Here is a 24,490-nt window from a genome sequence, read left to right on the forward strand (position 1 = left end):
TATCTAAACATAATAAACAAGATTATGTTTCCAAACAGATTTAGAGTGTTTGTTTTTCTTTTTTGCTGTGTTTTCTATCTCCCACCCCCCCTCTTATATTCACATGCATGTTGACAATTTTTTGCTTATAGCTTAAATACATAATTTAGAGACTTTTGATAATTTTTTGGAAAGCCAGCAGCTGCAAACAGCTACTGATATCAACCGCTTTTAATTTTTTATTATTATTTATTTATTATTTTATCTATTTATTTTTTCCCCAGTAAACCGGGTTAAGTGGGGTGTCCAATAAGCGTTGGACTCGTGCTGAGGGCAAGGTGAGGCTGGCGGAGCTAAATCAGCTCTGTTTTCACCAAGCAGACAGCCGCAGTGGGCTCTGTGATGATATGCTCGTTCCGGGGCGCAGCGGCTGTGCTCAGTACGCAGGCTGTCACTGAAACAGGGATGCGCTGCCTGCGAGCTCCGAGTCTGGAAAGGAACGGGCTCATCAACCTATGACTTTTTCCAGGTAATATAGCTTTACTTCAGGAAAAATAATAACACAGTATGTATGTATGTATAAATTCTGAACACAGAGTCGCTTTTCTCCTGGTATCCGGATGAGGGTAGAAAGGAGGATGCTGCTGGTTGCTTTGCCTGGGTGGGCTTGTCTCCTACAGCGTCACTGTTATTCGGAAGAATAATGCTTCTTGTTTACATACATCCACATACATTATATGGTCCAACTCAATATTGATGTCGCAGTACCGTGTGGAAGTCCTGTTTACACCTAAGGCTGCGTTTTCCGGTGATTCGTTGATGCGCAGTCCAGTATCCGCCTAAAATCATTGATTGTAGTCAGGCTGTGTTACAATTAGGCCTTAGATTTTATATGTGTCATGGAAACTCCATTCGTTGCATAGTGGGATCTCTCTGTCGTGTCTCTCTAAGTTTAAAGCCAGTTTCCCCTTTGTTCAAACGCCATACAGTCAGCCTACTTATTTATTCTAAATCAATATAAAGGTTACTGGACATTCCTTCTAAGTGTTTTAAATATGAAAGAAAACTTAAATAGCTCGTATATTGAAAAGTTTAAAAGAAAAAGAGTTATACAACTGTAGATCTCATTATCTTGTGATTAACATATGGATTTTCTGCGGTGTTAAGACCTAAATCCTTTGTCAAGCATGGCCTCTGTTTGATGTTGGATTTGTATCCTTTAGTCCCAGCCACAGAGCAGGACAGCTGCTGATATGCTTGGTGCCTGGATGTTCTTTGTTCTAAGAGAGCAGGGGACAGTGTATGCTTTGTATTATACTGTACATCTGTCTTCATCCAGTTATGCGGAATGCATTTTTCATGCCAGTTTTGTACCACAGCATTTAGTCCACTTGAATGGCATCCCTTAGTGCAGTCATGGTTCTAGGGTAACTTTTGCATTTTTTCCCCTCACATAACTTTTAATAATCATACAGGGCTAATTCAGTGTTCTAAAAGTATTTAGTCATAAACATGTTGTTGCTTTTAAGCATTTGCAGTAAGAACTAGCCTTTTCCATCACTTTCTGGCGGATAAAAGCTTGTCTAAGGACAGATCCTTAGGACTTTGACTAGGCCACTTTAAAATTAACATTTTCTTTGTTTTTTAATCATTCAGATGTGATTTAATGAGTTGTTTTGAATGATTGTCCTGTTGCTTATATGCATGCTTAAGCTTCTGGTCCAAACCAGATGACGTGGCAATATTCTTCAGGTTTTCATGACAGAAAACTCAACGTCATGGTTCTGAAGAAGCAACACAGCCACATACCATGAGACAATGACAAAACATATTATGCTTTTTTTTTTTTTTTTTGGCCTTACCAGTCCACATAATACTCAAAAGGATTTAAATCACGAAGATTTGTTTTGGAAATATGAGACAAGCATTTGTTTTATTCTATATTTAGTTGTTTCCTACACTGTATGTCTCTCACAATTTCCATTTTTGACCAGTATTTTTATTTCTGATAAGTAAACGACTATAACTGAGGCAGGATGCTTCTAGTCCTCTAGATGTTGTTCAGAGTTCACTTTTCACCTGCTGACCGAGTCACAACAGAAACTGGATGCTCCTGGGAAGGCTTTACACTTTTCCATTTTTCCATTATGGATCTTGGTGTGGCTCATTTGATTCTCAAAGCTTTAGGATTAACTGATTAACTTCTTTTTTTTCCTTTCTGATATATGTTAAATATTTTTTCTAATCTATTCTTGTATTTATCTACATCAAATTATGATGTGTTGCTTTTTGAGTTCTTGAAGACCTCTTTTTAAATGACTCCCTTATGCTACAGTTCTAACAGTGAACAGGTGTGTGTGGCAGGGGAAACTGGACTTAAGCCCCATCCACACAAAGCTGAGTTTAGGTGTATATATAACTAAATTCTTGGTATGATGATGGTCCAATACAGACACACTCGCAATGGAACTGAATTTTAAAATTGCTCCAATGTGGATCGGCGTCCTTGGCAGATCTCCATCATGATACTCCTTTCTGGATAATTTGTGCATTTGAGCACAGTGAGGTGTTTGTTACAATGGGTAACAAACACCTCACTGAAACAAACCATAAGAAAAGTGTTCTTTGGAATATTAACTGTGTTTTAGAATCTATTTTGTCATAGGCTGTTACATTTGCTTTGAATGTTACACTTACAAATTTTTCTACTCTTTAGTATTTTAATCATCTTGATGATCAGCATATGGTAATCATGAAGGGAAACACTCAAAATGTTGATAACCAAAAGAGAGGAAAAAAGACAAAAAGTAACATTTGTTTTTTGCTATATTTTATTCTTTCTAATGGTGAATTTAGACATTCATTGTGTATTGATTAATTAGCAATGGTTTTGCACTATATACTTTTAAATGCACATTATATGCACCAACATAGGCACAACGAAAGCCTGCACCCAGTGTGCATACCCATTGTAAAATAGAAGTTGTTTTGGTCTGATTTTTACATTTATAACTGACTTTAATTGTGCATTTACACATGCTTCTCAGAATACTTTTAGGCTTCGCATAGTAGAAGATCAGATTAGAGCACTTTCAATGTAAATCAGCACTATTGGGGCAAAGTTTATGGCTTGGCTCAGTGGGGCAGAGTGAGGACCTCAGCCATGTAAAGACTCTATGGCCCCGTCCACACAAAGTCAAAACGAACACGAAACGCTGATATTTTCCAAAACGTTTGCCGTAAAGACGGAGACGTAAAATAAATGTGAGCGTCCACACGAATGCATGAAAACGCTGCAAAATGTATGCCAGGCCTGTAAGTGGCGCTGTGGTGCCAAAGCGAAAATAAGCTACGAAATGTTGGGCATGCGCACTAATATTTATACGTGGTTGCCCTGCGGGTCCATTTTCGTGGTTAAGTCAAATTCAGGTGCTGAACTATGTCGTCGATATTGCTCTGTTCTTCCTGGAGATATTCCAGAAGAAACAGATTCTGTTGTAAGCCCGACAGCAGGGTGAGTAGCATTAGCAGCAACGGCGCCATTGTTGTTGTGATACTGTGTTGCGCATGCGTGTTTAGAGGCGACGCTATGACGCATTCGTGTAAAAAAAAAAAATGCAGTTAGAGCATAAAGATGGAAACGCGAAAACGGCATTTCGAAATCTTCCCACTCTGAAGGCTGAATAAAAAAAAGATCGTTTACAGAACCTCGAAACGCCGGCTTCGTGTGGATGAGAGGCTGGTTTGGTGAAAAATTTGTGCGTTTAGGCCAGGGTTCGTCTTCGTGTGGACGGGGCCTATGACTAGTCATTAAAGTCAGTCTTCATTATTATTCACCATTCATCATTTTTCTTTGTATTTCTCTCAGCCAATTAGTAAACCAAAGCTTCATGTAGCAGATTTTGTGACTGCCACTAGTTAAGGCTTGAAGAGGTTCACAGGAGTTATTGGAAGAAGAAGAAAAATATGTGTTGCTTAAACCCACAAATCATGCTGTGCTCCTGGGATTTTAAAGTCACCTTTATTTTCTTTTTTTCACTATAATCTTAAATATTTTTATTAAAAAACATAGGAAAAACCTATACAATTTAAACTACTGGTAAGACAAGAAAATTACAATAAGGCATTTGTTTTTGCCTTAGAGATACCTTTTTAATGGCATGTTGAACAAAACCTGTATAATTTATGTTTTATTACAGCCATATTATCGATGTTTAATCTGTAATAAGAAACCATAAACATTCTTTCAAAAAAACTTAAAGTAAAGAGATCCTATGCAGAGATATTTACTCCTCTTAATGGTCTTCACACCTAAATGAGCCCAAAATGGTTTCACACTTTATGGCTAAATCAGGTCAGATTGAGAGCACAGCTAAATGGCATAGAAAGGGGGGATCTGTTCTCCTCTAGTTCTTGCTGAAAGAGAAACCCATTCATAGCTGCATTAATCATGGGTGGCACTAAATAATGGCTTTGAGGCAGCATCCAGAGAGAGGGAGAAAAAAAAGGGAAAAAAGGGATTTTGAAACAGCCTAATTCATTAACTTGATCTCTGCGACTGTTTTCCCCTTCCCATTAACCAATGTAACTTAGTGATGCTATATTGTTGTATAAAGTCTATTATTTATACATTTCAGACAAGCAATCTAAAGTAGAGTTGGAACACTTCTCTGTTAATCTTTTGTTTACTCTGAGTACTTATTTACTAGAGTTCTTGCATATTCATCTCACTGACTGCAAGAAGTTGAAGTAGTAATTATGAGCCTCACCTACACTACCCTTTTGAAACCGTGCAGAGTACGGTCAGAGAACGGCTACTAAGATAACTGCTGAGTGTAAATGAACACAACTGAACTGGACCCCACCAGACACAACCGAACCTCGCTAAATCTAATACTAGTTCAACAGTACTACAGTACTCGGCATGGTTCAGTTGTGGCTCGGTTCTCTAAAAACAAAGAGCGCATGAGCAGCCTGTGTCATCTCCTATTTACAGTCAGCTGACTCATTTTGTGGGCTTTCTGGTGTGTCCAGCTTTACAATTCACAGATCTTTTCACCTGTTCACAAAACAAACTTCTTCTCAGTCTATTAACAATAAATGGCATCAAAACTACGTGGTTTAACCTGGAATGATGCCAAGACCAAGGCTCTCTTTGAAATTCTGGCCGAAGACGCTATTCAGGCACAGACGCGCCTGATTGTTATGGGCGTTGTCATTTTTGTTTGTTTAATTACTGCCTTGAGAGCTGTAGTATTGTGGACCGCCGATAGGAGTCGAGGAATTGTGCTAGCCTGACGTGTAAATGGCTGCAAGAACCAAACTCGGCAGGGTTAGCTGATCCAAGCTCGGTCCGAACCAGGTTTGGACTGGTTTCAAAGGGCTAGTATACATGGGAAAAAAGTTGAAACATACAGTGGGAGTAGTTCTGAGAGAAGGATCTACTAAAATTAAGATAGATTCCACCTGGAACATTGACACAGACAAAATGATAAAGACAAATTCAGATGGGATATTGTTATTGTTTTATCTGTGTGGAACTGGCTTCATATGGCATCCTACCCTAATCTTGATCACCGACTTTTGGTTTGAAACGAATGGCCTTAGGCATTGTGCTACAGTGGAACTACCCAAAAAAATGTCCTCAGGGAGACAGAAGCACACTCCTTCGGTCCATCTTTTATTATTCCGAATCACAGTCTTACTTCACAATTATTTAATCATAATTATTACTTGCTCATCAGGACAGATTGATGTTAACTGTGTGTTCTACCTCTCAACATTCCTTGTTGTTTTCATATAGATGTTTGATTTTACATTCCCATGCATCATATTAGAAAGATTGACATTGGTGTCCTTACAACATCAGCCTTTCAAGGTTTTCCTTTATAATTTTATCTTCATTACTACTGACTTTTAAGGTAGAACAGGAGCCCGTGCTTCAGTATGCTGTCTCCTACATTATATATCATCACTTCAGATGCATTCCCAAAGCAGACACCGGAACTATTGCTTTTGTTTAAGAAGCAGCATGACATCAGCATTTAGAGGTATGTGAGCCTCACCTTCTGCTCTTACTGTTGGAGCGTGCAGATGAACTCAAATCTGCTTGGTGCTATAATTGTTGTCTTTGAAGTGACTGATTGTAGCTGTTTCATAAAACTGTCATGTAAGATGCACAGGTAAATATTCTCTTCCCTACAATGTAACCTGGTGTAATAATTTTTGCATAATAATCAAGCAAGTTTGAGTCTTTTTTGTCAGTTGGCATGTTTGTTGATTGAAAGCTCCAGTGATTGTTGATCATCTGGGTGACAAATTTGAAAGAGCACAAGCAGATGTTGTTTATCTCTTGTGGAAGAGTGCTTTCCTAGAGTTTAAAAAGTAGCATACAACCTCTGCTAGCATCTTGTTCTATAATTTTAAAAGGAAATAATATTGTGTAATTCAAATAATCAGTTTACGGGTAATCATTTCTCAGGTCACAACATTTAGCACATTTAACTCATATTGTCATGCTTCTGCCCTTTTCGGACTGTTTGGTTCTTTTTGAGTTTCAGTTACACTTTGATTTATGTCAATCTGTGTTTTTTGGTCATTTGGCTTCTTTTCCATTTGCTGTCATTCTAGTTGTTTTCTAGTTATATTTAAGCAGTATTGTATATTTGAGTTACTCTCTGTTGCCCCCTTATGCCAGTCTCTTTTCCCCTTGCTCCCTTTTAGTTGCTTCTATCCACACCTGCTCCCTATCAGCTGATTAGACCATTCTTTGTTCTATCTACAATATTTACACCTCCTGTGCAGTTCCTCATTGCTGGATTCTCTTCCTTACTTCCTTTGGTTTATTTCACTCCCCTCAAGTGTCTCCTAGTTTCTGGTTCCTGAGTTTCTGGTCATTCTGTTCTGGATTATAGCTGCTGTATTATTACTTCTTAATTAAATTTTGCAAGAACTCATCTCCACCTCTCTGCATCTGGGTCCTCAACAAGTATCCACAAATCCTGACACAGATATGATGAGTTCGAATTCAGCAGCTGTGTCCTCCAAAGGCCAGATTTGTCGGCCGATTACATCAGATTGGAAGACTCCTTGTTATGCAGCAGACAAATGCAGCCTTCTTTTTGCCCGTTTTGAAGGACAGGTCCGGTGAATCCGTGGTAACCATTGGTTTTCAGTGATTCATTGTGAGTCCAAGTAAGCCAGCTGCTCAATGCTCACAGAAGAGTGTTGAATATTGTAAGTGCAGTTTAATATAATATAAAAGTATGTGAATGTTTCTGTCTGAAATTAATGAAAAATAGTTGTTTTAAATGGTTATTGGGTTATAAATGTGGCGGGTAATGTTTGGTTTACTGAAAGGTTTTATCTGTCCTAGTGCAAATGGGGTTGGCTGACATTTAAGCACAGATTCTAATATCTCTGCATGTGGGGAGTATAAATCTGATATTCGTGATGACAGTACTGTTGCTGAAGCTCCTCCTTCTTTGCCTGCTTTGTGTGAGAAATGTCACAGTTGCTAGACGACAGACTGTACAGGAGGTGAAAGCCGGAGGAGGCTTGACCTATTTGAATCCATAGCCAACACTCTTCCAGCTTCCTTCACGGACTTTGAAAGACCTGGTCCAGGTAGACCGGGTCCTTGGAGGAAACAGCCTCCAAAATCGAATACAACCAAAAAATTTGTGGATCAGAGGGGAAAGATACCTTGTGCATAATGAAACTAGGAGGGCTGTGCCAATTTGAATAGCTCAGTTAAGTTTTAACTGTTTTTTTTTTTAGAAACAAGAACAACATTAGCAAAAACTAACGCAGCTAAGGTCTAACATAAAAAAGAAGCTGTAATGTAATATTTTATCAAGGATTTTTTTTTTACTTGCATTGGAATTAAACATCGAACATGAGAGTACAGAAATACCTTCATCTTCAGATTTATTTCTAATACCAGTACCTAAAAAAAGTAGGAAAACCTGAAATGCTGAAACTATTGCTTTTTGTGAAGCCGCAAATCATTGTTACTTTTATTTAAACTCATAAATGCATAAAGTTAAATGCACTGATTCAAAATAAAATAAAAACTCTATAATACACGTGACCTTTTTAACCAGAGGCCTAAAACTTGATTTGATTTTCAAACAGATATGGATTTAGATGCCAAAGGGAGGCTTCTTTGTCCATATCTGATAAGTCTATGTAGTATAGATTATAAAAATTAGTGTACCAAAAATATGTATATCTGCCCTTTATTAAAAAAAAGACAGAATAATCTTCTGTCTTTTTATCAAATACCCAGATCAGTATGATAATCCGTCAGGAGATCTGAATATTTCAGACTAAAATGATGGAGTGATGAAATAAAATGAAAATTATGATTTCTCATGAAGCTTTTCTTAAGACCTTCTGGTTGAAGTACCACAAGGCTTTTCAAGCTGTGAGCTATATGGAGCCTAAAAGCCATAAAGGACACATGTTTGTCTTTAAATCAGGAGAATCATAAGAATTACTCATAAATTTAAATGTCTGCTGTTATGAACTTTTTATTTACGTCAAGATCTAAAACATATCAGAATTCTTTAACAGCTAGCTCTATAATCACAAAAAATCAACCTTCATGTTAAACGGAGAACTACCGATTTAATTAGTCCACACTACACAGAGATATTTGCAAAGTCTGGCTTTCGCTATAATAACCTTTTCAAAATTGTATGCTCATTATTTTTATGATAACTTCTAAACCTCAAAATATCTATGAGAGCACTAAGTAAAACAGCAGGTTAGGAATTTATATCTAGACTGTTTTGATGAAGTTTCACAGATTGTTTATCTGTGTTCTGTTTCAAAGCCATCCCAGTTTATCTTTTGTTCCATCTTTCTGTGCCTTAAGTCTGTAACACAGAGGTTAATGCTGGTTAGATTGCTGGGATAGGAGGTAATGGCAACATGGCACCGAGCAGCCTTGTAAAATTTTCCCTGGACTTTTTTCAGCCAGTGAACAGCTCGTTTAGGTCATCAAATAAAATGCAAAACTGTAAGCCTTTAGCAGTCTTAAATGACAAGGGTCTATGGATGTCAGTTGGATACATTTCCTTCTTAAGATCAGCTCAAGCTGTACCATGGAACTATGGAACATAGGAATTAAACTAGTAGTATAGGCCTTTTTCTGTCCAAGGTTATCACTTAGTTTTTATAATGTCCTCTCATTGAAGTTGATCTTTAATATCTTTATATAATATCAGTTTGTAAGCATATGTGGAAGCTGAGCACAAACATCTGTTCTAAGAGAAAAATAAAATCTGTGACTGAAAGCACACATTGTGATTAGACATTTATGCACAATGAGAAACCAAAACAGTTTTCCATGCAGAGAAACATCTTTGTGACAGACTGTCAAAGGACAGCGTGCAACAATGTAACCCAGTGAGCGAGCAGAGATGTGCTGGGTTAAACTAAATACAGGTAGCTACATGTTTAAATTTCAACCTGGAGAGACTCACATAGAGAAAAGCTGCAATTAGAAAATTTTTATTGATATAAATGAAATAAGTTCTTTGATGCTCGGGCACCGGCAGAAGACTTTGATGCTGTGAATGGATACAAGCAGTGGTGAAGAATCAGTTATACAGTTAATTAGATTTGCCAACTAAATAAAAGAGACCATCAGTGGGATGATTGGCTGTTTTTATTTTCTATTCTAGATGTGAGTCACACCATGTCAGATACAGTCGTCATTAATCAACAGTGAGATTAGGTTAGTTAACCCAATAGCACTTTAATGTGTATTGTGTACAAGAATCATTCTAAATCATTTTCTGAATTGTCCACCGTTATTTTAGGTGGCAGGTGGATTTCAAAAATTTGCACTGTATATACTCTAAAGTGCGCATTCAGCTCGGCAAAGAACTCATGCTCTTCCTCAACACTGAAGTCCTCAGACATTTTTCTTTCGTTGTTTCTTTCTTTGCACAGGTAAACAGCACATTTCTTCTTCTACGCTTACATTATCGGCAGAACAGACGCTGAATGCGCACTTTCATCTGGTTTGGTCTGCCGCGGTTTCCGTAGACTCGTGAATGCGCTTTTAGGAAATCCTATACACTACTGTTTATGCTCTAAAAACATTCTAAATGACTTTGTTTCGAGTAAATTATGGACGCTACCCACTCAGCACACTTGGAATACATTGGACGAGCAGTATGGAGGAATATTGACACGTTTTTTGTGGACTTTTATGGACCTTTCTGCCTCGGGCGCCATAGACCTCCATTATTTGAATGTCAGCAGACAGCAAGAAGCCTCCCAGATCTCCAGATGCATTTGAGATATCAAAAAAGTACTCCAGAGTGTTGTTCAGCAAGGGGGTGAGTAGAAAATGAAGGCTAATCATGTTTTGGGTGTACTATTCCTTTAAGTTAATCTGTCCGTCAGACGTGATTGTTTAGTGTTCTGTTGGTGAGATGTGATTTTGTATATTTTAATGCAGTCTCACTGCAGTTTGAATCAAAGAAGAATCCAAAACAACTGCCTTTTTTTTTTCAAATGAAGTAGAATTTTATATTTTTTTAGTTTATTGTACCTTTGTGAATCATCAGAATTTCTAATTTCAATATTCAGAATTGCTTTGTTAAATTTGTTGAAAAAAACAATAACAATATGATGTCTTTTCAGTTTATTTAATCATTTTATATATAAAATGCATATCTAATAGAACAGCTCAGAGAGTCAGGAACTGAATAATGAAAAAGGAGGCTGCAGGAGACTGCTCTCATGAAGAAGATGGGAGCAGCATCATGAAGTGGCATGCTAAAATAACTGTCTAAAGGGAGGAGAAAGAAGATGCATGAACATCTGAGTAATTCAAACTGTTGTGAGCCACTCAACACTGACTTCCCTCATCATTTATTAATCTTCTGTAGGAACATTAATCCAGGCTGCAAAAGTCTTGTATCATCCTGACACCAAACAGTGTATTACAGTCTTTGTTATTCTAGGCATGTTGACTGCAATCATCTTTAGGAAAGTTTATCGTTTGTTTTAGTGTTATTTAATGTTTTCTGCTCATTTTAATTGGATATGTTCTCTCTTATCCCCTGAAACGGGAGCTGACTCGAAGCTTGTCTGCCTGGCTGTGTGTTTTTTGGACAGGGCTGCCTGTGGAGCCCTGTTTTGCATCTTTGCTTCTTTTGATATGCCTGTCTCGTCTCCTTGAACCTCAGTCTGCCTCGGCAGATGGCTGCTCATGCTGAGACTGATTCTGCTGGAAGTTTCTTCCTGTTAAAGGGGACTTTTTCCGCTCCACTGTCGCTTTAAGCATTGTAGTGTGAGGGATTGCTTTCAAGTCAATGAGTCGATGTAATCAACTGATTTTCCTTAGATAGAAAACTATGAATCAATTTAATTGTATGATCTGGTTGAATTGTAAAGTGCCTTGAGATGACATGTGTTGTGAATTGGTGCTATGTAAATAAAGTAAATTGAATTGCGTTACTATGGGGTAGCATTTTACCCTATATTTGTGAAGAACTATCTAAAGTGTTAAACGGCAGCTGATAACCTCATATTCTAACCAAAACCTTTATAGTTCTGTGGAAATGATGAGATAATGACAAAAATATATTTAAAAAATCAACAGGACATCATTCCTCAACTGTTTTCATTTTTGGATCTGTTTTATCAATAATTTTATTTTTACCCAACACCGAAAAGCTCAACCTAATAGTATTTTGATCACAGTAACAATTAACAATTAATCGGATTAGTCGATTATTGAAATAATAGTAAACTAATTTAGTAATCGATTAATCGTTATCTGGGGTGTAGAGACTCTAAAACATGCCTTTAGCTGACAAAGCAACTCACTCTATCTAGAACTCAAGTGGAAAAGTTGTAGTTTAACTGGTTTAATAAAAAAAAAAATATTTAAGGAACCCTCTGGCTATCTGATTATTAATCAATTAATCAAAAAAATAATCGACAGATTAATCGATTTGCAAAAGAAATCGTTAGTTGCAGCCCTACACAAATCATTTAAGACCTTACGATAGCCTCCTCAGTCTCTTTATCTTTTAAGCTTAATTTGACTATACAAATGTGCTATTATTGTCCTGATTAAACATTATTACATATAATAGCTGATATCAAACATATTAACTAGTTAAGTATGATGTGTAACTGTTATAAACACTGATGTTACACTATTTACACTGTTGTTGTTTTAACCTTTCCTTTGGTGGAGGTATTTTGCTGAAGTGAATTGACAAACAATTATTGGATGTTTACATTACTTACACTGATGAAACTGGTTGAAAACTGATGAAAATTTATGAAATCAAAGTTCAATAAAGGAAAGGCGTCCATCCCAGGATTCAGATGAGCTCAAATCATATGGTTTCCAGATATAAATGTAAACTAACAATAAGACATTGTACACCACATTAAATATTCCCTAGAGACTGATTTACCATATTCAAAGGTCTATAAATTAGACTGTAGCTTATGTTTCTAGCCCGCCCAACAAACACTAAGAGCAAAGTCAGCTGAAGGCCAGTGAGGTCATTCTTCCAGAATAAAAGCATGTGAGATTAAAAAAATAAATGTCTCCCATATTACTGGGCACATGAACTGTGGTGACTATCTGAATTAAATGAAAATGTCAAAACTATGGTGAAAAAATATAGCATTTTATATCCTGGTACTTGGAGTTAAGTTATTCACCATATAACTAATGAATGCTTCATCTTTCCTTTTGGGCTCTCCAAACAGATAATGTCTGGTCGCAGTATGAAAAAATCATAACAATTTTTTCCCAGTCTTACACTTCCAAGAGGCTCAGATGATCCTGATGGATTTTAAAATAATGTTATGAAAAAATACCGTCATGTACTGTATGAACTGTTAAGAAGGATGCGCTCTTATTGGAAGGACTTCCATGATACTCTATTCACCATGTTGGATTGACTATATCCTGCTGTGTGTACTGTTATGAAAGGCACAGCAGGTTGCAGTCAGCTGAATTTGAGGTGTAGCCAATTAAAACATAATTTACAAAAGAAAAATAGACACAGCTTACCAGTTAACTAAGTAGAGCCCTTCTCTTGCTGTCACCAGTTCTTTAAACTATTCCCTATTTTACAAGCTTTTTCTATGTCACATTTAGTCTCCAAGCAACTCCCTTTATTATTTCCTTTTAGCCATGTTTATTTGTGCTGAGCTCAAACTTGATCTTGAAATGTTTTATGAGACTTCCTGTCTGACATCTGAAAGTTCCCAAAAAGGAATCTTTTCCTGTATGGAGTGACACACTGAAGGGTAACACCTGTTATATTTATGATTTTTTTTTTATGTCACGTGTGGTGTCTCTGAGATTGTGAAAATCACCCAATATTTTTACAATTTTGTGATCCAGGCATAACAGGTAGGCGGAAATCCTTGAACTCCTGGTTGAGTTTAGGCTGGAGATTCCCAATGCAACTGTCTAGTTAGGTTATCATAGCAGTCAGAAACTCTGAAAGCATATTTCAGAGTAGGCTCGTTGATTAACTGATTGCACAGACATAGTTTTTTGATTAAACTTTCTTGAAAAACAAATAGTGCTGTGCAACAATTGTAAATAGCAATTTTGATTAAATGTATTACATTTATGTTATTAATTTCCTAATAGTGTTTCATAAATAAAAGCTTAATGATATGTGCAAATACTTTATAGATTAAGCATATTTATATTTAGGTATTTCCTTAGTATTTCTAATTGATATTGACACAAACAGTTACATAATCAAATGAAATAAAATATAAATATGACATTGTTTTAAATCAATTGTTAAAGAAGTTGTAATTGTCTCGCTTATGTTTATTTACAGTGAACATGTATGGATTTAAAAAAAATAAGACACTTCATCTACCCAAAGCTTCATATTTATGACCTGGTTCTCCTTATGGTCTTGGCGGGAGATGAAGGAGGGATCAGGGGGTGCTTGGAGTTGTTAACAGAGCTCCAAGTGGCTGTCTGTGGGTGATTTCATCTGTCATATGTCTGAATCGAACCACCCTGATGAAGACAATTCAGCGTTGCATTGATTATTTATAACATTGCATCTGTTCAGCCCAGCATCATGTAGAGTTTAAAAATTCAAATCTGTTTAAAAGCATATTTTTCTATGTATTGTTGTTGTTGTTTTCTGTTGGAAGTAAGCACAGAGCAGTACTGGTATTGAAGTGATGTCATTGGTTGTCAAGTTTTTGGCCTCTACAAACCACCTTGCCTTCTGCCCAAACTTGAAAAGGGCTTGCTCCCATCAAAGAGACTCAGGACCAACTCATCTCAGTGTCATCTTTTTATTTCTCTTTTCTTTTTCTTCTTTAAATCACTTCAATTTCAAAGACAAGACAACCAAGCAGGTTGAAAACCTACAAATAAACAAAACACAATGAATTAATAAGTTTCCAGTCAATGTTTTTTACTTTTGAGTCATCAATAAATAAGCAAAACAAAGTTAATTCCAAATGCATAAATCCATCTTTGTAAAGCCTGCTAGGTCCTCTGAATGCAGGTTTAATGTTTTAAAGTTCATTTCCTACCAGTGGTGTCTCTGCAGGAGCTTGAAGATGAGGTCTTTGTCTGTAGAGATTGCTCAGAACACAGGTGTGTTGAATTACTTTATAGGCTCCTGAAGGCCTGAGTGAGACAGATGGGTGCGCTTGATTTCTGTGAGGTGCGTACCAGTTGGGTGGAGATGGTATTGCACTCACACCAATACACCATTTGCTCTTTTAACTTGACACCTCCCACTTGAGCTCCTGGTCTTTGAACCTAAGGAGGTCACACCTCTTTCTCTTCACTAGATCTTGTCCCAGCAGGGTTTTCTTGTTCTTCTATTGGCAATAACACAACAATGCGCCTTACGTCTCTGTGAAGTATTGTTGAGGGTATCTTCATTTGAAGTTCCTTCCTCATCTTCCTCGTTTGTCCTCCAGCTCTCACAAGTGGTACGGGGTAACTTGGATAAGTACGAACATGCACATCTCTTACCGTCCCCTTTCCGTCACTTTTTACACTAATCACTCTGCCAAGTTTGTACTGACCTCTCAAAGCATTTTGGTCTGCAAGCCAAATAATGTCTCCGACAGCAACATTTCGCTTCTTTGAATGCCATTTACTTCTGACAAACAAATTTGGTCCAGCTAGTTGACTCCATTTTCTCCAGAATCTGTCCACTTCTGTTTGAATGAACCTTAATCTCTTGAGTGGATAACTTTTAAAGTCAAATCCACAGTTATCACTCTTTGGATCAGTTCTTCCAAGCAGCAGAGAGTTTGGGGTGATGTAGCTTATGCAATCTTCTCGACTTTGAGTTCTTGCATCTATTGGTCTTTCATTAGCCAGATTAGCTGCCATATACAGGAATGTTTGAAATTCACTCCATGTAAAAACTCCATCTGATCCTAGATTGTGCAATGCTTGCTTGACTATCTTTACAGCTGCTTCTGCTGCCCCATTCCTATGGGGGGAGTCTGCAGGATGTATTTTCCAGCTCCATTCAGTTCCATGTTTCAAAGCTTCCTGTTGAATTTGCTCTTTGCTTGCTTTCCAAAGCGAGTTTCCAGTTTTCAACAGCTCTTCTCACCCATGCAATGACTCTGACTAGTTTAGAAAGACTACTATATCTTCTCTCTTGAATTAATTGTTTGGCAATGAATGTAAGAGGAGAGATTTTGAGTTGGCTGTCTTTTTCTTTACACTCTGTAGCTTTTAAAGCATTCTTTGTCACATCCTCATCACACATTTTTTGTTTAGTTTGCTTAGACTGTGCTCTGGTTGTTACTGCTGAGAAAGCTTTTCTCTGGAGCTTTTCAACACCTTCTTTTGCACCTATAGCAATGTCTTTGGCTGATCTTATCGGCCATTGATCAATAGGTTGCGACAAGAATTTTGGTCCATTTTGCCACTGTGAGTCCTCTTAGAGGTACTCAGGACATGCTCCTCTTGATGTAATGTCTGCGACATTGAGCTCACCTGGAATCCACCACCAATCTGCAACCGCCCCAGCTTTCTGTATTTCACCAACTCTGTTAGCAAAGAAAGTTTGGTATCCATAGCTGTCACGCTGAATGGCTCCTAGCACAGTTTGGCTGTCCAGAAAATGGTACCAGCCTCCAATTTCCATCCTGCTGTGCTTTTCAACATACTTCCTCAGTCGAGCTGCAAACACTGCACCACAAATTTCTGCTTTTACAGGTTCTCCTTTCTGGTCAAGTGGAGTGAGTTTTGCTTTGGATTCTACAAGTCTCACTTGGATCCCTTGCTCTGTCTCCCATCTGAAGTATAGAACTGCACCATAACTTTTGTCACTTCCATCAGAAAAAGTTATTCCTATGGGCTTTCCAATCCAACTGATTGGTGTTAAACTCCTGTGAAATTTTATTTGGCCAAGGCGCACATACTCCTGGAACAACTCAATGGCTTCATTTCTTAGCCCATCAGAAAGTGGCTGATCCCAAGTGTCACCTGCTTTACCTGCAGTTCTGGTTTCTTGGAAAGCCTTCCTCACTAGAATGGCTCCTTTCTGTTTGGTGGGTGTGACTAGCCCAATGGGATCAAAAAGACTAGCTACTTGGCTAAGGAGTTCTCTTCTAGTGAGAGGATTTGGAGTATTTGCCCTCACTTCTCCTTCTTCTAGGTTTTGTCCCACTTTCATTTTTTTCATTCTTTTTGAGAAGTTGATTGATGTCATCACATATAATTTATCCTCCTCCACCAGATATCCCACTCCCAAAGCCTTATTATCATCTTCTTTCAACTGATTAGGGAGTGTAAAGATTTTTTCCCTGCTAGGTAAGGACATTTTTTGCCTCCCACTTTGACCTGATAGGACCCATGGTTTCAAAAAGAATCCCCCAGCTTGTAAGATCTCTTCCACCTTCTTAGTGTGCTTTTGCAAAAGTTCTGGGTCATTGTCAGATGTTAAGATGTCATCAACATAACAGTCTTCTTCCAGGATCCTCCGCTCCTCTTTACAGCTGTTAAATATGGGCAGTTTTGCTGTCTCTCGCATTGCTACTTGGGCAATACATCCAGCAGGTCGATCCCCAATGTTAACTCTGGTAATGGCAAACTCACCGATCTCCTCTTCTGAGCTGTCTCTCCAGAGGAACCTGTGTAGATGTCTCTCCAGGTCCTCAAGCCACACAGAGTTATACATCTTTTTAATGTCTCCCAAGGCAGCATGCAGTCCCCTTCTGAACCTGAGTAGAACAGCACGAATAGGATTTAAAACATCAGGACCTTTCAGCAGAATATCATTCATACTTAGACCTTCAAATCTTTGACTGCTGTTCCATACTAAACGCACAGGAGGGGTCACAGAATGAGGATTTGGTGCCACCTGGTGGTTTACATACCATACTGGTCCTTTCCAGTTGTTTAGGGTGGCTTCTGTTAGCTTTATTGCTGCTTTCCTCTCCACCATTTCATGCACCTGGTTTGCATAGACAGTTTGCCATTCAGGCTCTTTATTTAATCGTCTTTCTGTTCTTAAGAAAGTTGATTCAACACTTTTCCTGTTATTGGGAAGACAAGTGGGTTCTACAATCCAAGGATACTTTGCATCCCAGTGGGGAGCATCACTGTGGTCATCTGCTTGCACATAGGTAAGACCTTGTTTAATTATTTCAAGTTCTTTCTCCTCCATTAATGTCATATCTTTTCCACCTGGTTGACATGTCCCACAGCGACATCCACCACACTTTGGTTCACAAGCTGTTCCTATGCTCTCCCACTTCCACCAATCAATGAACTCTTTATTGGTAGTTGTACTTTTGCTTTCTGCTTTAACTTCTTTGAAACTGCAGACTTCTTCATACTTTACAGCAGCAGTGCGCATAGAACGAGCAAAGTGTGTCTCTGACCTGTGTGCTGCCACGTCGACATCTTCACAAAGGTCCGGATGAGCTCCTCCCACGGCCATGCCTAGTGGACTGTTCCACAGGACCAGGTCTCCAACAACCTTGACTCTTTGAGGGGCCAGTCTGCCTTCTCTGTGACTTATTAGCAGCTCAATGGTATCTGGTCTTTTGAGGTCTTCCAGGTCAACATCTGGGAAAAACTTTTGCAGCTGCAGTGGTTGAATGACTTTATGCACTTTAGCAATTTCACTGAGTCCATAACAAATGAGCTGGTGGGCTTTCACTGTGCCTTTGGGGGTTTTGACTCTAACTTTTAACAGGTATCGTTTTGTTCTAACTTTGACTGACATTCCCCCAACACCATGAACAACTAATGTTATGTTCTCACCTTCTAGGTTCAACCTTTTAGCTGCTTGATGAGTAATGTAATTGGTATCAGAAGCCAAGTCAATTAAAGTGCCAATTTTCTGGCCTGCATTTGCAGTGACTTCCAACAGCATTAGAATGACAGGTTGCTCCTTTAGTCCATATGACTCCATAAGCCCAGGGACTTCACACTTTGTGTTTCTTGTTGAAGCAGTTACATTTGAAAAGGCTTTTCTGCATTCTTCTGCTAGTTCTGGTGAAAGTCCAGCTATGAATTTCTCCTGCTCTTCTGTTAGTCTATCTTTCCTTCTTGGTTTATCAATCCCAACCCTTGTAAGCTCACCCTTTGGGCAAAGGAGGAAATGGTGATCTGAAAAGCTCCCTTTCTTACAGTCTTTGTTTCTACAAAGGTAAGTGTTGATGCATCCAGCATCCTCTTCATGCTTTCTCAAACACCTTTTGCATGTTTCCAATGTCTTTACAATGTTGAGCTTTTCAGGTACATTCATTTCTTTGAACTGTTTGCAGAAGAATATTTTATCTCCATGTCTTGCGTCTCCACACACAATACAGACATGATTCTTTCTTGTGGATCGAGTAAAAGCATGTCGTTTCTCAACCTTCTTCTCAGTCTTTTCACTCACTCCAAGTTGCTCTAATCTCTCTAGAACTTCCTCCTGTGTTTTTAAAAATTTGAGAAGACTATCAAAATGGTTATCTGGTGTAACTGCATTGGCAGGATTAACCATAAAAACTAGCCAGTCTCTTTTGATAACATCAGGTAGTTTGCTCTCTAGAGATTTAATAACCAGAGGGTTTTTCATGGCTCCAATGTTACCTAGCTCTGTTAAGTCAGCTAGAGCCTTTTCAATTGTTTGTATAAGATCTATCACCTTCCTTGGCTGGTTTGCTTTCAGGGGTGGAGTCTTCTCAAGCTCTTCAATAATTTCTAAAGCAATACTTGACTTGTCGCCATACCTATTTTCCATCACTCGGAACATATCTGCAGCAGTATCATAAGCAGACAGGTGTAATTCACTACAGATCCTTTCATCTACACTATCCAACAACTGAAACTTTTTCACTTCCACTGAGCCACTTGGTTCTCCCTGCTTCTGCAGACTTTCCCAGTCTTTTCTCCATCTGTGAAAGTTTCTTTTACAGCCATGAAATTTTGGTAGACAAATGGGCCTGATCTTTACAATGGTTGCGGGTGGAGCTAGTATAGGTAAAGATGTAAGGTCTGATTGAGCAGCATCTGATTTACTCTTCTCCTCTGCGATCGTTTGTGCTATGGCAAACTGTGATTTTCTTGCTTGAAGTTTATTTTTCATCAATTTAATCTGTTTTATTCTGTCTTCAATATTGTCCCTCTCTTCTACAGGAATCCATATTTCCCAGGTCACAAAACTTTTAATAGATTCCTGGATCACATTCTCCACAAAGGACAGTTGGACTTCATATGCACTTTTGTTCACAGTTAAAACTTTTATGTCAGAAGCATCATTACATGCCTTTTCTGCCTCTTGGATTGCAGTATAGAGCTCATCTTGACCATATTTTTTCCACAAATTAGACTGAACTATTTGTTTGACTTCTTCTAATTTTGATTCACAGTCATCAATAGTCTTTTCCAAATCAGCTTCTTGCCGTTTATCAAGTTCACCAGCTTCAACTTCCATCTCTGCTAATAGTCCAGCTTTGTAATCATCATTTGAATCACTTACATGTCTGGCATCAGAGGTTAGCTTTTTGAACTCCGCTCGCAGTTCCATCTCTGTGATGTTGGAAGCTTTTCTGCTCAGGAAGTTTGCTTGCTTGGTGAAGGAAGATTTTGCCATGGTGCGATCCAGCTTCAATTGTTTCAGTGACTTTCCAAACATTTCTTCAGCCATTGTGGATTGTACAGATGAGATGACCTGATGTCCTCCTTGAGTTGATTCGTCAAAGCCCTTTTGTCAGGACTTCACATTCATCAGGTCTTCAGTTGGTTTCCAACTGGTTTCCAATTGGCTTCCAAGTGGTTTTCCACTGGTTTTCTACTGTCAAGTTTTTTGCCTCTACAAACCACCTTGCCTTCTGCCCAAACTTGAAAAGGGCTTGCTCCCATCAAAGAGACTCAGGACCAACTCATCTCAGTGTCATCTTTTTATTTCTCTTTTCTTTTTCTTCTTTAAATCACTTCAATTTCAAAGACAAGACAACCAAGCAGGTTGAAAACCTACAAATAAACAAAACACAATGAATTAATAAGTTTCCAGTCAATGTTTTTTACTTTTGAGTTATCAATAAATAAGCAAAACAAAGTTAATTCCAAATGCATAAATCCATCTTTGTAAAGCCTGCTAGGTCCTCTGAATGCAGGTTTAATGTTTTAAAGTTCATTTCCTACCAGTGGTGTCTCTGCAGGAGCTTGAAGATGAGGTCTTTGTCTGTAGAGATTGCTCAGAACACAGGTGTGTTGAATTACTTTATAGGCTCCTGAAGGCCTGAGTGAGACAGATGGGTGCGCTTGATTTCTGTGAGGTGCGTACCAGTTGGGTGGAGATGGTATTGCACTCACACCAATACACCATTTGCTGTTTTAACTTGACATTGGTTGAGACTCACAACAATCTCCATCCAAAGACAAAGCCATCATTCCACCCATCCTGTAACCCAGGGGTTTGTTTGTGTGTCGATATGTAATTTTAAGGTGCAAAAATAATGCATTAATTTGCAAGAAAGGGATTACCAGGATTAAGTTACAAATTATTGTGAAAATAAGAAATTTGTGTTTTTTTCAGTTTTTTCTTCTTTTGTGCTGTACTTTCCTTATGACACATTTTGTTACTGTACACCTAATTATCCTTTGTTGGGATTTAGGGCATATTTGGGGTAAGTCTGTAGCTGACTTCTGTTTTGGTAAAATGCTAGATACAGGTGCTGGTCATAAAATTAGAATATCATGAAAAAGTAGATTGATTTCAGTAATTCCATTTAAAAAGTGAAACTTGTATATTATATTCATACATTACATACAAACTCATATATTTCAGATGTTTATTTTGTTTAATTTTGATAATTACAAATGACAACAAATGAAAATCTCAAATTCATCATATCAGAAAATTAGAATATTACTGAAGACCAATAAAAACAAAGGATTTATAGAAATGTTGGCCAACTGAAAAGTATGAACATGAAAAGTATGAGCATGTACAGCACTCAGTATTTAGTTGGGCCTCCTTTGGCCTGTATTACTGCAGCAATGCGGCGTGGCATGGAGTCGATCAGTCTGTGGCACTGCTCAGGTGTTATGATAGCCCAGGTTGCTCTAATAGTGGCTTTTAGCTCTTCTGAATTGTTGGGTCTGGTGTATTGCATCTTCTTCTTCACAATACCCCATAGATTTTCTATGGGGTTAAGGTCAGGAGAGTTTGCTGGCCAATTAAGAACAGGGATACCATGGTCCTTCAACCAGGTACTGGTAGCTTTGGCACTGTGTGCAGGTGCCAAGTCCTGTTGGAAAATGAAATCTGCATCTCCAAAAAGTTGGTCAGCTGCAGGAAGCATGAAGTGCTCTAAAACTTCCTGGTATGTGGCTGCGTTGACCCTGGACCTCAGAAAACACAATGGACCAACACCAGCAGATGACATGGCACCCCAAACCATCACTGACTGTGGAAACTTTACACTGGACTTCAAGCAACGTGGATGAAGTGCCTCTCTTCTTTTCCTCCAGACTCTGGGACCTTGATTTCCAAAGGAAATGCAAAATTTACTTTCATCAGAGAACATGACTTTGGACCACTCACCAGCAGTCCAGTCCTGTTTCTCTTTAGCCCAGGCAAGACGCTTCTGACGCTGTCTGTGGTTCAAGAGTGGCTTGACACAAGGAATGTGACAGCAGAAACCCATGTCTTTCATACGTCTGTGTGTGGTGGTTCTTGAAGCACTCACTCCAGCTGCAGTCCACTCTTTGTGAATCTCCCCCACATTTTTGAATGGGTTTTGTTTCACAATCCTCTCCAGGGTGCACTTATCTCTCTTGCTTGTACACTTTTTTCGACCACATCTTTTCCTTCCCTTCGCCTCTCTATTAATGTGCTTGGACACTGAGCTCTGTGAACAGCCAGCCTCTTTAGCGATGACCTTTTGTGTCTTGCCCTCCTTGTGCAAGGTGTCGATGGTCGTCTTTTGGACAACTGTCAAGTCAGCAGTCTTCCCCATGATTGTGTAGCCTATAGAACTAGACTGAAAGACCATTTAAAGGCTTTTGCAGGTGGTTTGAGTTAATTAGCTGATTAGAGTGTGGCACCAGGGGCCATCAATTTTGAACCTTTTCACAATATTCTAATTTTCTGATATGATGAATTTGAGATTTTCATTTGTTGTCATTTGTAATCATCAAAATTAAACAAAATAAACATCTGAAATATATGAGTTTGTATGTAATGTATGAATATAATATACAAGTTTCACTTTTTAAATGGAATTACTGAAATCAATCTACTTTTTCATGATATTCTAATTTTATGACCAGCACCTGTATGTCCAAAGCTGTACTCTTATGCAAGTGATGCCTATGAATACTGTGCGATCCGATCTAGATGTTTTAATGTAGTTTTTGCTAATACTAAATATCCCGCCATTACCTGCAAATTTTATAAGCACATTGCTTTATACTATAACCTATGAGTTATATAAAAATATAAGAAATGTAGTCCTTTGGTGGACACCTCAGCATGTCAGCCAGTGTTAATATACTGTTGTTGTGCTGTGAGATGACTACTTTGTGCACACTCTAATACAGAATCTTATTGATGTTGCTTTTTATGTATGTCTAGCATTATCTCATCAAATGGTGCTTAAACAGCTGGAATTTTTTTTTTCTATCTTTACTTTCTCCCCAATGATCACTTTCTATGGTCTGCAGCATAAGATCGATAAAATTACAAGGCATGCAGCACAGCTTGTCACTGATCAATTGTAGAATCTATCTAGTATGCTGGGAGGTTAAGTGGTGGCATTGGGCAATCCTAAGAGCTATAAATGGTTGCGCTACAGGCAGTAGGGGTCACATCAGACAATATACCCTGTGGAGAGAGGGGAATTTCTTTTGCAGCTTGAGGAGCACTGTGTTGACTATGCTATGTCCAGCAGGGAGGTTGACAGTTGTATGGTAGCCAGGCTCTCTGTTTAATGCTGCTAAGCCTCCTTACTGATAAAATCGACTTGTTAAGTATAAAAGCAACATCTGCAAACTTGTGGTCAGAATTAAGACTTGATCCTAGATCAATTCATATCCGTCTGGGACAGTTGAACATATTGAAAGAGCTGGAAGTGGCCCACAGTAGGGAAAACCCTCAGCATGCGAGACTCAATTCTGTGGAAAGAACCTTATTATACATACTGACCCGTTTGGTAATCTAACACCGGTGATGGTTATGTAAGAAGATTCAATATAACACAGTGATAATCCAGTTTTAAGTCATCACTGGATCTGTGCTGCTGGTGATTAACTCCACCAATCCCCTGTCTGAGCTTGCTGTTTCTCATTGGCCCTAGTTAGCATCAATGGAATTAGTATTTACTCACCCAGTTAAGAAGCTAAATCAGATAATTTACGTTGATTCTTTTCTGTTGTGACCTATAATTGCACTGAGAGGAAAATGTATACTATATATAGTTTATTAACAACTACCAGATTAAAAAAATAATCCAGAGGCTTTGATTAGTGGATGCTAGGGAATAGTTGGGTATGTCCTACACACAGAATTTTGTGTTGAGTTTTTTTTTTTGACTCTTTTAGTTGTGCAAAATAAGATTGAATGGGCTACCCTAAATTTTGTGACTTCTGCTGTCTTTGCTATAGGCTTAATGCTAAAAATTATTCTAAGTGTAATTTTTTTATATGTATTTAAAATAATTCCATAATTTTTTGAAGTCCTTTACATGAGAAATTTCTTATGACTTTGAAATCATATATAAGCAATGGATTGGTTTTATCAGATGCAACCTTTTGTAGTCTCTCACTTAACCACTGAACTAACACTACTCTAGCTTGGCACTGCTTCTACTGAGCCACCTTGGGAAGATTTCCCTGAAGAAATCTAGGTTTTGAGATCTACAACCTTAAAATAGCTGTGAATCATGCATTATTACTTAGCAAGCTTGCCTCCTCTATCAAACTGCGCTTGCTGTTGTGTTTATTGTCTAATTGTTTTCTCCAAGCTTCCAGATCTGAGAAAAGAAATCCCCCACCTCA

At 38.3% G+C, this 24,490-nt stretch overlaps 1 protein-coding gene across 3 annotated transcripts in view; it reads left to right on the top strand.

The window, feature by feature from the left end:
* The first annotated feature begins 368 nt into the window (after positions 1–368).
* The window catches only part of apba2b (amyloid beta (A4) precursor protein-binding, family A, member 2b), a 76,197-nt gene continuing 52,075 nt past the window's right edge, over positions 369–24,490 (top strand). For 2 of the 3 annotated variants that reach the window (XM_038283878.1, XM_038283881.1), the window contains exon 1: positions 369–508. The gene's annotated coding sequence lies outside the window, so the exon portion shown is untranslated. The remainder of the gene's footprint in view (positions 509–24,490) is intronic. The other variant, XM_038283880.1, reaches the window with a different exon arrangement.

The sequence above is a fragment of the Cyprinodon tularosa genome, unplaced genomic scaffold (genome assembly GCF_016077235.1).
Source record: "Cyprinodon tularosa strain WSP-4 unplaced genomic scaffold, ASM1607723v1 ctg197, whole genome shotgun sequence".
In the NCBI taxonomy this organism is placed as follows: Eukaryota; Metazoa; Chordata; class Actinopteri; order Cyprinodontiformes; family Cyprinodontidae; genus Cyprinodon; species Cyprinodon tularosa.